General features: G+C 42.8%; 1 protein-coding gene across 1 annotated transcript in view; it reads left to right on the top strand.

The window, feature by feature from the left end:
• Nucleotides 1–284: 284 nt before the first annotated feature.
• Nucleotides 285–13,422, top strand: part of NT5C2 (5'-nucleotidase, cytosolic II) — an 83,265-nt gene continuing 70,127 nt past the window's right edge. Inside the window, exon 1 of the mRNA XM_065407293.1 lies at nt 285–321. The gene's annotated coding sequence lies outside the window, so the exon portion shown is untranslated. The remainder of the gene's footprint in view (nt 322–13,422) is intronic.

Raw genomic sequence — 13,422 nt, 5'->3', positions numbered from 1 at the left:
CGGCTGTACTGCGGGGTTGCACACACTCCCCGGTCCCTGGCAGGATCCGTGTGCGGCTGGGTATTGGGGGGTTGCACACTTTCCCCGGTCCCTGGCAGGATCCGTGTGCGGCTGTATTGGGGGGTTGCACACTCTCCCCGGTCCCTGGCAGGATCCGTGTGCGGCTGTATTGGGGGGTTGCACACTCTCCCCGCTCCCTGGCACACTGCCCCCCTCCCCGGTCTATTGGCTAAGGGGCGGGGCGTATCTCGCGCGCGCGCAGTGTGGCCGCCCCCGTGCTGCAGTTGTGGTGCGGTTTATTTCTTCGCAGAGCGGCGGAAGGTGAGTGCGGCCGTGGGGAGCTGGGAGTCCGGAACTCGCCGCCGCCGCGAGAGACCCCCTCACCTAGGGAGTGTCCGAGGGCAGGACCCCCCCACACGCCCCCCCTCGCGCGGGCAGCGCCTACGAGCAGCCCCCCCCCGTCCCTCGCGCGGGCAGCGCCTACGAGCAGCCCCCCCCCTCCCTCGCGCGGGCAGCGCCTCAGGGCAGGACTCCCCCCCCACCCCCCCCCGCGCGGGCAGCGCCTCAGGGCAGGACCCCCCCACGCTCCCCCCCTCTCGCGCGGGCAGCGCCTAAGAGCAGGACCCCCCCTCTCGCGCGGGCAGCGCCCCAGGGCAGGATCCCTTCACACACACACCCCCACGCTCCCCCCCTCTCGCGCGGGCAGCGCCTAAGAGCAGGACCCCCCCCCTCTCGCGCGGGCAGCGCCCCAGGGCAGGATCCCTTCACACACACACCCCCACGCTCCCCCCCTTGCGCGGGCAGCACCCCCTGCTGTCCTGGGGTTGCCCCTTTTGCCCCAGTCGAGCTGCTCCCTTGAGCTATCGCTGAGGAGATCCTTGCTCCCCACGGGTGACTGGGGGGTTCTCTTCAGGGTGGCTACTGAGTGGTGCCCCCCACCTCAGGAGAGGTGCCCCCTTTCCCGGGCAGTGACTGGCTAGAGACCAGCTTGAGGACCTTCCCCCCCCCCCCCCCCAATCGAGGTGGCCCCGGAGGCTCTCTTCCCTGCATCCTCCCGGCTCACCCTGGCTTCTGGGTGGAGAGTGGGCCCCTTGGCTGAGCTGGGCGAACCCCCTTTGGTTTAATTCCTCTCATGGATGTTGTGCTGAGCACCCCAGCAAACCAAACTGCGGCTGGACAATTCATCCTCACTTCGTCCTGGGGCTGGGGCTTGAGGGGGTGATGCCCTGTATAGAGGAAAGCAATTTGCCTGGCAGGATGGGAAGTATTTTCAGGGTAGCCTTGCATCAGAAATCGGTTCAGTGTCTCGCTTTATTTGAACTGAGTTGGCCGTGGCAAATGGGTCTGTGTCAGGCTTGAACTGATAACCGAGAGGGGACAGGTGGGAACCAAATAAAAATCAGGTTTGCTCTCCTTTACTTGAGCCTTTTTTTAATGCCGCTACTTCTGGCAATGTTGTGTTGCAAAATGTACACCAGGGAAACAGTTCTGCATTAGCTACTGATATACTAAGGGATTTAATAGGTCCCGTCCATGTCTCTTTTATCTGGTTCAGGCTGTTATAAAAATGTGATGAGATCCTCCAAAGGTATTTACATTTAATTGGTTCTAATATGGATGCTCCAGGATGGTACTTGGCCTGTTCATTCTGGGTTTCATGTTCATGACTATGTAAAAATGGCACCTTCTTTCTTAACCCCATGTGAAGTAAAAAATATATCTTGTCATTAACTAAAATATATTTTGCTGCTTCTTACACCTGTTAGCTCTGGGAGAGGGAGCTGTGTTCTATTCTGGGTCATGTATTATCATGCTCATCTTACTAGAATTGTTATCTAAGGGCCTGATCCTTCAAATACTTATTCACATTACTCATATGAGTAATGTTAAATGTGTATAAATGTTTGCAGGGTTAGGGCATATGTTCTGATTTTCAGGATCTTTGTTGTTTGTGATATTGTAACCCAGAAAGAGAATGTAGCTTGATTTTTTTTTTTTTGACTTCCATATTGAGTTTGCAGTGGTGGCAGTTAGAAAAAACATACACATACTGTATTTTCAGCTTGTCCACTGAGCACTTTTGCTCTGGAAATCTTTGAGAAACAATCCTAATAGTCATGTTCTAGAGCAGAACTCCATTGTAGCTAGACTCGAGGTCAAAAGATCAGTTGGGAACTTATAACAAAAGTTGGAGTTGTCCAAGCATAGATGTAGTTCTGTTATACTACAATACAGCTTTTATTTGTATACTATCATCTAAATAAACTGTCTTCCAAAATGCTCCATGGAGTTACATACAATTACAAAGATAAACAGTGGTGAAAAATTTTGAGAGTGAGAGAAACATTTTCAGTTGAGGTTTGAGATCAGAAATTGTGCTAATATATTTGCTTTTCTAGCATTACTATTATAAAGCATTTGCTAAAAATCACTTTGAGTTGAAATTTGTCAGGCAGCTTTTCAGTTTAAAAGCAATTTTTTAAAATAAAGCTTGTTTAAATAAAGTGTGAAGGATGCCTCCAAATTTAGGATTCAACTCAAATTTAGGTTTTGGAAAAATAAGCTTTATAAAACCTAAAACCAGTAGAAATATTTACACTGGGCTATTTTCAAACTTCAACTTAAAGTTTTCTTTAAAAAAAAAAAAGTCTCCCTTAATGTTTGGAACCTGAACATTGAAGCATTATGCTCTTTGGGGAAAACCTCAAAAGTAACCTTTATTTTAAAAAATGAGAAGAAACAAAAGTGGAAATGTCTGTGTTGAGAGAAATGAAGTGTATTGGGGGGGACACAATCTCAAATAAGATGGAAAAGGAAATGTGGGCTTGTTTAAATATGATTTTTAATCTGATTAATAAAATGTAGTTTGTAATAGAAACTATTGTCTAGGGAAGAGATGGTTCAGGGGATTGGTTATAGTGGTAGCTCTCAACCTTCCAGATTACTGTACCCCTTTCCAGGGTCTAATTTGTCTTGCGTACCCCCAACTTTTACCTCACTTAAAAACTACTTGCTTTCAAAATCAGACATAAAAATGCAAAAGTGTCACAGCACACGATTACTGAAAAATTGCTTACTTTCTCACTTACCATATAACTATAAAATAAATGGATTGGAATATAAATATTGTACTTACATTTCAGTGTATAGTATATAGAGCAGTATAGACAAGTCATTGTTTGAAATTTTAATTTGTACTGACTTCGCTAGTGCTTTTTATGTAGCCTGTTGTAAAACTAGGCAAATATCGACATGAGTTGATGTTCCCCCTGGAAGACCTCTGTGTACCCCCCAAAGGGTACAGTACTCCTCCCTGATATCCTACATAGGTAGAATCAGATTGATGATGTGCAATGGGAGCTAAACAGCCGTGTCAGTTCTGCAGACTTGGATCATAGAGTGCTGTGGGACGTGGGTGATCTGATACAGCAGAGCCTACTGCTACGTGGCCATTGGTTTAAAATCTAGCAGAGCTATGTAATGACCCAAAGCTGTTATCATCTGGCAGCTGTTTGGCCTTCTGGGAAGTGAATGATGAGTGGTTTTAGCCCAATTTCTCATGGAAAGTTCCACATCCTAACAGGCTCCCTGCTTGGCTGTCTTAAAGAGAACAAGGATTGAATGGGCTTTGGGACTGATCTCCTGTCACACTCCTCAATGTCTTCACTCTCTGTTAGATCTGAGACACATCAGTAAGTTAGCATTGGGGAGTTTCCACTTTGTCTGCCCTGTATCTGTTCTTCAAATACTGTCTAGGGATGGTCTAGACAGTATTTGGTCCTGCCATGCGGGCAGGGGACTGGACTCGATGACCTCTCGAGGTCCCTTCCAGTCCTAGAATCTATGAATCTATTCCCCCAATTTGTGGTGGTGTGAATCGTCAGCATAAAGCTCACTTTAAAACTACTTGAATTACTGGCATTTTTTAAGAAGGCCAAAGTATTAGTCTTTGATAATTGGCTACTCTGTGTCTAGGCATAACTTGTTCTTTGGATATCTCCATATTATGAATTTTAATGTAAATTTTTCTAAGTGTAAAAGACCCACTCTGTGCTACTGAAAAAAACATTATTATGCATTATGGCTAAGATCCAAGTATTAGTGGTTTGTATTATTTTAATGTTATGGATAACCATTCATTGGAATGATGCCTAAAATGTTAGGCTATGTCCTGCCAATAGAGAGCACTCAACACAAGTTTATTTTTCTTTTCCTTTATTACCACAAAGGAAGTTCAGAATGTACAATAAATAGAACTGATGCAATATCTGCAAAAAGTTCAGTGTTGTTATTTAAGGTGGCTGCCATGAGCAATTTATTATCTAAATATGGCTAAATTAGTGTAACCACTCTGCCCCAAACTCCTCACTTTCAGACTGTATGTTGAAGGGTCAGACCGGTGCTATGAAAAACATTTTAGCATTTACAGTATACATTTAGCAAATACATTCCATAGTATTTCCTGTGCATTGTCCTAAGTATTAGTTCCCTGACACTTAGCCACTGCACCCACTTATTTAAGTATAGTACTGAATATCTCTGTGCCTGGGCAAAGCCTTCCACTGCTATGTCACTTGTTAAAATCTGACATAGATTGGCAGTGACTAAAAGTTCTTGCTAGTTGGCAATCTTAGTCAAGTTTCTTCTACATACGTACATCTGTTGCAAAACTCATGGTCACAATTGCTGATATGTAACATAAGAACATAAGAATGGCCCTACTGGGTCAGACCAAAGGTCCATCTAGCCTAATATCCTGTCTTCCGACAGTGGCCAGTGCCAGGTGCCCCAGAGGGAATGAACAGAACAGGTAATCATCTAGTGAGCCATCCCCTGTCGCTCATTCCCAGCTTCTGGCAAACAGAGGCTAGGGACACCATTCCTGCCCATCCTGGCTAATAGCCATTGATGGACCTATCCTTCATAAGTTTTTGAACCCTATTAGTGCTTGGCCTTCACAACATCCTCTGGCAAGGAGTTCCACAGGTTGATTGTGCGTTGTGTGAAGAAATACTTCCTTTTTAATCCCTTCTCCCCTATATTTGTTTATACGGTGCTGCTGATGCACACCTAGGCCATTAAAATTAAAGGTCCTTGTCTTGTGGATCTTATCAGCTAGATCAGACTTAACACAGCAAAGATATGAATAAACAAAGGTGGAGGAAGAGATATGGGGGAATGAAGGTTACAGTAGTGAAATATTGGTAGATGTAATATTGCTATTTCCGCATCTTGTTTCGGTTTTTAAATCAAACATATGAATGTTTGAACATAGCATCTCTAACTTGGGGTGGGAGTCAGGTAGAAGGCAAAGGCACAAGCTTTGAAGAGCCCTGAAGATATTCTTTCCAGAACCAGCATGAAGCACCTGGGTCTAGTGTGTGGATTCTTGCACTAATACTGCCTGTGCTGTACCCATTCTGTGGCTAAACAGATAACTTCAGCCTCCAAAACTGCCAATCTGGCTCCTTTCACCAGTACAAATTCATTTGAAAAAAGAGAAGGGGATGGGGTGTTCCATTGTGCCCAGCTGTGTCCTGAAGTCATTTCACAAACCAGGTCTAATTTAGTTATCTAACCACAGGAATAATATTTACAGCTCTCAGTTATGCTCAGAATGTTTCAAAACAAAGACTTATTATACTGAGTGTGTACTTAATAGGCAGATTGTAGGGTTGGCCTGGGGAAAAGGAAAAAATAAAGATGTAGCTTTCCTTAGGCGCTCCTACAGAATGCTGTGAAATAGTCTCATTTTTCACTGTTTGCTTAAGAAAGCAAAAAGAGCAGGCCCTTGAATTAGCTGGCTTTGGCCCAGATGTTTGTAGCTCTCCACACTGACATCTGTGTAATGTGTGGAACACTTTATATATGAAAACATTCCTAGAGGGTTTAATGAAGTGGAAAAAAAATTGAACCCTCAAGTGAAGACACACTGTGAAAGTGCTCTCCATAGCAATCACAGTGAGGTAATTGATCTATCCAGCTCCATTAATTACTAACAAAAATAACTCAGTTTTGCGTCAGTTTTTTAAATATTAAGAGTTGGAGGTATCCGAGGGAGATAAACTCAACTGATAGTTTAGGATATATCATAATCCCTAAACCCAGGTGAGTCTAGCTGGTGTGTTCTGGGTTGACTCAGTCAGCGAACCAGCCCCAGAAGTTCCCAGGAAAAGGGGGCAGAGCAGATCATGTGACAGTCCAGCCCACTGCTGACTGAAAAAACAGGTCAGAAAATAAATTAATGGTGCTTGCTTTATCTATAAAAACAAAATGCTGTAACTGCAGCTAAACACAGATATGAATGTCACATTACCTGTTTCCTCATCTTCCTGCTTGTTCAGCTGATAGGTCAGTGTGGCTTTCTTATCACATGTAAAGTGCTGCAGGGTTACCAGATTGGACTGAGCAATTAAGGCTAGAACACAGTTCAGGAGATGTATTTTATTTAAATTCACTGTTAGCATATATTGAATGATAAATAAGATACATAGATATTTTAATGAGTCACCCTTCATTTGGGGAGAGGGTGGATGAGAAAAGTGGATTATATCTATGGGTCATGTCTTGAGACCCCCAGTCTGATAGGCTGGGAGTATTGCAGAGGCAGCATGCTCACTCCCTTGGCTAAGGGAGCATTTCAGGTCCTCGAAGGCTAACCCAGGAGTGGTATTGAATTTAGGGTGGATGCAGCTGGCTCCTGCCATTGTCAGGTGAAAGCCTGGGGCCATCTAATACAGAGCTTTTGGGAGAGTGGGGTGGAGGGAAGAGTTACAATAAAAAATAAGTGCAAAAAAGGAGAACCCCAGAAGACTGATGGTAAGCTAAGTGCCTGTTGTGCTCTTGGTGCTATATAAATAATAGTACCCCCTAAAAAGAGATCCAACAGGCACCCCTTTCATATCTGGTTACTATACTATTTATGGATTTATCTTCACAACACCCCTGTGAGGTAGGGAAGTATCTCTGGCACAAGAGATTAAGTGACCTGCCCAGGTTCACACAGGAAGTCTGTGACACAGTTGGTTATTGAGTCCAGGTCTCTTGAGTTCTAGGTCAGTGCCTTAACCACAAGTCCATTCTTTCTCCACTGGACAAATGATGTCTTTGTCAAAAATTCAGTGCCCCAGGGCCATTTACTAAAGTGTGAGAGGTCACAATATATACATTCTTTGAGACTCCCATAAAGTCTTCTAGTAAAACCAGGAAAGACCAGAGGTGGCATTTTGATATTTCTTAGGTAAAATACAAACAGAAAAAAAATCATTTTAAATACAAAATTAACTTGACAGTGCAGATCTCAGGATTATTTGATCAGTTTGGGATGCTGACCACTGTATATACATGAAGGCTGCTCTTTGCATAGTACATGTTAAAAGATATTGCAGTCATTTATAGAGCTTATTACTAAAGAGCAGCCACATGAAAGTGTAGGGAGGTGTCCTGTATTTTTTCCATGACTGAGTTGGTGTATAACAAAACCTGTAGCATAGAAAAGTAAAATTCAGCCTGTTTACCAGATGACTGATGGATAGCTAATATAACACCCATTTTAAAAAAAGGCTCCTGAGATGATCCTGGCAGTTACAGGCTGGTAAGTCTAACTTCAGTACCAGGCAGATTGTTTGAAAGAACAGAATTCTCCAGGATGGATTTGATTTAAATCACTAGTCAGGAAGACTCGATTTAATCATGGAATTTTACATAAAAGTTCATTCTTATTGGTTGTTATAACCTTAATACATATTCTTCACAACTCAGAGATAGATGTAGGTTTCATTTTTAGAAGGTACACACTATACATTTTTAAACAGTGATTTATTTTGAAAACTTTTCAGATTAGTTTTACAGTTATATCAGAAAATGAATGATTGGTTATTTTATTTACCAAAGGTAACTGAAGCAGATATTTATGAAGTCATTGGGAGGTGAACTATCTCCAATTCAACAGGTTAATCATTAATATTTGGAGGATTTTCTTGCCAGGCTGTGTTAGGAGGAGAACATCACCAGACAGACATTTCAATTGTTTTATTTAACTAAAACAACAATGTTAAGTATTCTGGATTTTTTTCTTCAACAGCAAACATACAATATTGTAACAAAACAAGCATATGCATTTCTGAATTTAGTTAAACATTCAAGTTTTTTAAAATCAGGTTTGTTTTTGTTAAAATTGTTTTTAACTAAAATAGTTAAATGAAATATTTAAAAGCAAAAAAACAAAAATTAAATTGACTATGTCAGCCTGGTCAACATGAGAAATTTAAAATATTGGCTTCTGCAGCTAACTTAGTTGTCTTCACCTTCATTTTCCTGTTTGTTCATAATCTGGAAAAGAAAAACAAGCTTTCCTACTTTTTTGGGTCCCAAACGATTTCTCAATTTGGAATGAATTAGTCCAAAGGAAGAAAATATTCTTTCTACACCGACAGAAAAAGCTACTGCTGTTAAAAGTGAGATTATCACTTCAACAGTCTCTGAATCCAAGTGCTTAAGTGACTTCCACTAGTTCACTGGTGTGACTTTCTTTAAAAAATCATCAGTAAACATATATTTCTTGAATGGTTCACCCTTATCTCTGAAGTTTATTATAGTTGGCATTAAGGAGAGATGGTTGTTGGATGTCCATGTCATAGCCAACTCCTCTTCTTCAGCAGTTAAGGTTTGGCCCTGGTACCAAGTATTGAGAATATTTGCAAGAAAATGAGCTGGAGATAGTGCTTGTCCCATTTTTTTTTTTTAATGCTTGTAATTTAACTCTGTCATTGCATATTTCTCTTTTCAAGATCTCACTCAGTTCCTTCCAAATTTCAACAGTGTCAGCAATAAAAAAGCTATTTCTCTGCATTTTGTTCAAGGCTACAGAAATAGGCTTCAGGGTACGCAGCATGTGTTCAACATTTCTCTTAAGCCCAATGTTGAGAATTTTGGCTGTGACAGTGCCATCTATTTTTTCACGATTTTGTTCACAAATTGTCATCAGATTAGGCCAGTTCTTGATATAGTGCTCAAATCAGTCCACTACTGAGTTCCATCACACATCTTGTGGGAGAGTTAGCTTGGTTCCTCCCACTTTTTTCAGAGCAGCTGCTGCAAAGTGGTTGTTACAGAAGTATTTTGCAATTTCAACAACATTAGCCTTTATTTCTGGAACACTGAAGTCTTTGGCTAGGAGGTGCATCAAATGAGCACTGCAACCGTCCGTATGTTATTAGCTGAGGACTCTCTTCTAAATAATTTCTTCTCATCTTGGATACATTTGCAGCATTGTCTGTGAGCAAGCTGCATACTAGACATTTAATTCCCCCCCCCCCCCCCCAAGTTTGTTATAGCTTTTACTGCTACTTCTTGTAAGTATTCCCCTGTGTGTGCATTTCCTGATGTATCAATTGTTTCTGTAAGGAAGACATTCCCTTCTTCTGTTGTCACACAAGCACATACATCAGGATCATTGTGGACATTGCTCCACCCATCAAGACTCAGGTTAACAATGTTACCCTCTAGACCTTTTGCATGCTGCTCAATTTCTCTTTGATACACTTTATCCAGTAATTTGCCTGCAACATCTGCTCTGTTGGGTGGACTGTATCCTGGTCTTAATGACTGAACCATGTTAATGAAGTGTGGGTTCTCAATCATACAGAAAGGAGAGTTTGTTGCATAAACAAACCGGGCAATTTTTTTCATCAATTACCTCTTTTTGTAATCTGCTGGTTCTTATCACAAACCTATCTATGGTTGTTTCTGGATGATGGAGATTTTTTTCTTCTTTTTGCTACAGGTGATATATATACTGTGGCTATGTGACATACATGATGTGACTGAAACACTATCATTGGCAGATAACTCTGAAACTATAGAAAATGATGGTGATCTTGAAGGTGGATAGGCTTCAGAATCCTGTATGTTGAGGATGGATTCTCCTAAAGAAAATAAGTCAATGCAGTTATTTAATTATTATTACCATACTGCGCATTTAGTATTACTCATTGGATTCACTGACACTCAGTACTACTTTAAAAGTGAAATTGTAAAAGGAAGATCTGCCTATTTCAGCTATTTATTTTTTATCACAACTGCATCTAAAATGATAGTACCATAGAGTAACAACTATATTTTTTGCTCAAACATGAGAATTCAAGAATAGTCCAGAAGGAAGACAGGCAGTCCTTAAGAAAGAAGTATGAAATAAAAAAAGTTCACCAACCTGAAGATCTTGCATGTTCAGACATGTTCCTTTCATCATCTTCACCGCAGCTTCCTCCTGAGAAAGAACATGTCTCATGATGATTCATTCGGGCAACCAGGCCTTGCATTTCTTTGTTGCACTGTTTGCATGTTGCACTGTTTGCATTTTGCATGCATGCCTGTCTTACCCACTGTTAGAGGAACTTCATTAAAATATTCCCAAACTTGGTCTCTTTTATGGCCTGCTGCCATCATAGGTTTTCCCTTCTAGTGAGAGAATGGTATGGTAGATCTCAAATCAATGAAGGCTACCCTCAGAAAGACCTCAAGACTTCTGGAATATGCTGCTCAAACAATTTCACTTTTGTTTCTACTGCCTGTCCCTCCCTTCTCACATTTATCTCTAGACTTCTTCTCCTTGTCCAGATCTATTCCGCCCCCTCTTCTATTCATTGAACTTTTTGAAACTTTGCAGTTTGAGAGAGGTAAGGGATTGACTCTGTGTACACAAATTTGCAGAGGGACAATAGGGTTGAGGTCTGTTATTTCTCACCTCTCTATATTATTTATTTAAAAATTTTTTTGCTGTTAAGCTAGGGTTACCATATTTAAAAAATAAAAAAAGAGGACACTCCACGGGCCCTGGCCCCGCCCCTTTCCCACCCCCGCCCCTTCCCCAAAGTCCCCGCCCTAACACCCCCCCTCCCTCCCAGCCACGCGAAAAGGGCTGCCTGAGCGCTACCGGCTTCACGGTTTGCCGGGCAGCCCCCAGACCCTGCGCCCCCGGCCAGCACTTCCCCAGCGCAGCTGGAGCCCGGGAGGGGAAGCGCCCAGCCGGTGGCGCAGGGTCTGGAGGCTGCCCGGCAAACCGTGAAGCTGGTAGCGCTCAGGCTTCGGGCAGCCCCCATGCCTCCGGACCCTGCGCCCCCGGCCGGGCACTTCCCCTCCCGGGCTCCGGCTGCTGTGCTCCTCCCCTGACTCTTCGGCTCTGTTTAAGAGCCGAGCTGCCCGAGCGCTACCGGCTTCGGGCAGCCCCCATGCCTCTGGACCCTGCGCCGCCGGAGCAGAGCAGCTGGAGCCCGGGAGGGGAAGTGCCCGGCCGGCGGCTGGGGTCCGGAGGCAAGGGGGCTGCCCGAAGCCGGAGCGCTCGGGCAGCTCAGCTCTTAAACAGAGCCGAAGAGTCAGGGGAGGAGCACAGCAGCCGGAGCCCGGGAGGGGAAGTGCCCGGCCGGTATTTTTCCCGGACATGTTCGGCTTTTTGGCAATTCCCCCCGGACGGGGGTTTGATTACCAAAAAGCCAGACATGTCCGGGAAAAACCGGACGTCTGGTAACCCTATAACAAGCATGTTATCTCTGGAGACGCACATCCATAGTTTGAGAACTGCAAAACTAAGCATCTCTGATGGTATTTTCTAGACTGAGCACTGAGTCCCATTGGGTAGATAGAAAGATTAACCTAAATGATCTATACAGAAGTCCCTGGAGCCCCATAAGATTGGGTCCCTAATCCATGAACTACTGGAACTCATTTACAAAACTTTTCTTAGACATTACATGAATATATTGTCTCATACTATAGAATTAGAATTTATAATCCCTATTCCATGATGAGATAGTTTTAATTAAGATACATTATAGCTCAAAGATATCTTTAGATAAGTTTTTTCCTCAAAAAGCATTTTATCAAAAAAATCGGATTTAAATAAAATCCGATTTTTTTATTTAAAAAAAAAAAAAAAAAAAAGCATTGATTTTTATCCACCCTGCCTAGAGCATATACTATAGAAAAACTTCTAGTCATGTTTTAAAAATAGTCAGTGATGGAGAATCCACAGCAACCCCTAGCAAATTGTTCCAGTGGTTAATTACTCTCATCATTAAAAATTTACACCTGATTTCCAGTCTGAATTTGTTTAGCTTCAACTTCTGCTCACTGGATTGTGTTATACCTTTCTCTGCTAGATTGAAGAGCTTATTATCAAATATTTATTCCCCATGTAGATTCTTATAAACTGTAATCAAGTCACCCCTTGACCTTTTCTTTGTTACGCTAAATAGATTGAGCTCCTTGAGTCTATCACTGTAAAACATGTTTTCTAATCCTTTAGTCATTCTCTTCTCTGAATCCTCTCCAATTTATCAACATCCTTCTTGAGTTGTGGACACTGGAACTGGACACCTTATTCCAGTAGTGGTCACACCAGGGCCTCATAGAGAGGTAAAATAATGTCTCTACTCTTACTCAGGGTTCCCTTGTTTATGCATCCCAGGATTGTATTAGCTCTTAATAGAAGGAGTCTTAATAGAGTGAGTAGAATAGGTGCAATATTGAGGGCTCTGACTAAGTCTTGTATTGTACAATACTCATTCATTTACAATGAGCGGAAGCTTTTTGTGCACTTTGAGATTCCCCAAAAGCAACCTTTTGTCCATACACCAAGATTGTATTAACAACTTCAAAGCATTGTCTTGGTTTTGTGGTCAATTAGTATCATTGTAGAGGGCAGGAGTCCCCTTTATTCATAGATTAGAAAGCCAGAAGGGACCATTGTGATCAATTAGCCTGATTAACACAGGTCATAGCACTTCCCTGTTTCATTCCTATTTGAACTAAAGCATATCTTTAGAAAAACATCCAATCTTGAGTAACAAAATTCCAGTGATGGAGAGTCCACCACAACCTGTGGTAAGTTGTTCCAATGGTTAATTACCCTCACTATTAGAAATTTGCACCTTATTTCTAGTCTGAATTTGTTTTGCTTCAGCTTTCAGCCATTGAATCTTATTATACCATTGTCTTGTAGACTGAAGAGCCCTCTATTATCAAATTTCTGTTCCCCATGTAGGTACTTATGGATTGTGATCAAGTCACCTCTTAACCGTCTCTTTGTTAAGATAAACAGATCGAGCTTCTTACATTTTTCATTATAAGGTACACCTCTACCCCGATATAACGCGACCCGATATAACACGAATTCGGATATAACGCGGTAAAGCAGCGCTGTGGGGGGCGGGGCTGCGCGCTCCGGCAGATCAGCGTGTCTGGCTCCGACACGCTGCTCTGAGTGACATGTTAAGGGTGCCAGGCAGGGGCCGAGGGGTTGGATAAGGGGCAGAGGGTCTCAGGGGGCGGTCAGGGGACAGGGAGCAGGGGGATTGGATGGTTCAGAGGTTCTGGGGGTGGTGGTCAGGGGACGGGGAACGGGGACGTTGGATAGGGTGTGGGAGT

Source organism: Emys orbicularis, chromosome 7 (assembly GCF_028017835.1).
Source record: "Emys orbicularis isolate rEmyOrb1 chromosome 7, rEmyOrb1.hap1, whole genome shotgun sequence".
Taxonomy (NCBI): domain Eukaryota; kingdom Metazoa; phylum Chordata; order Testudines; family Emydidae; genus Emys; species Emys orbicularis.
This window is presented reverse-complemented; position numbering and strand designations above follow the sequence as displayed.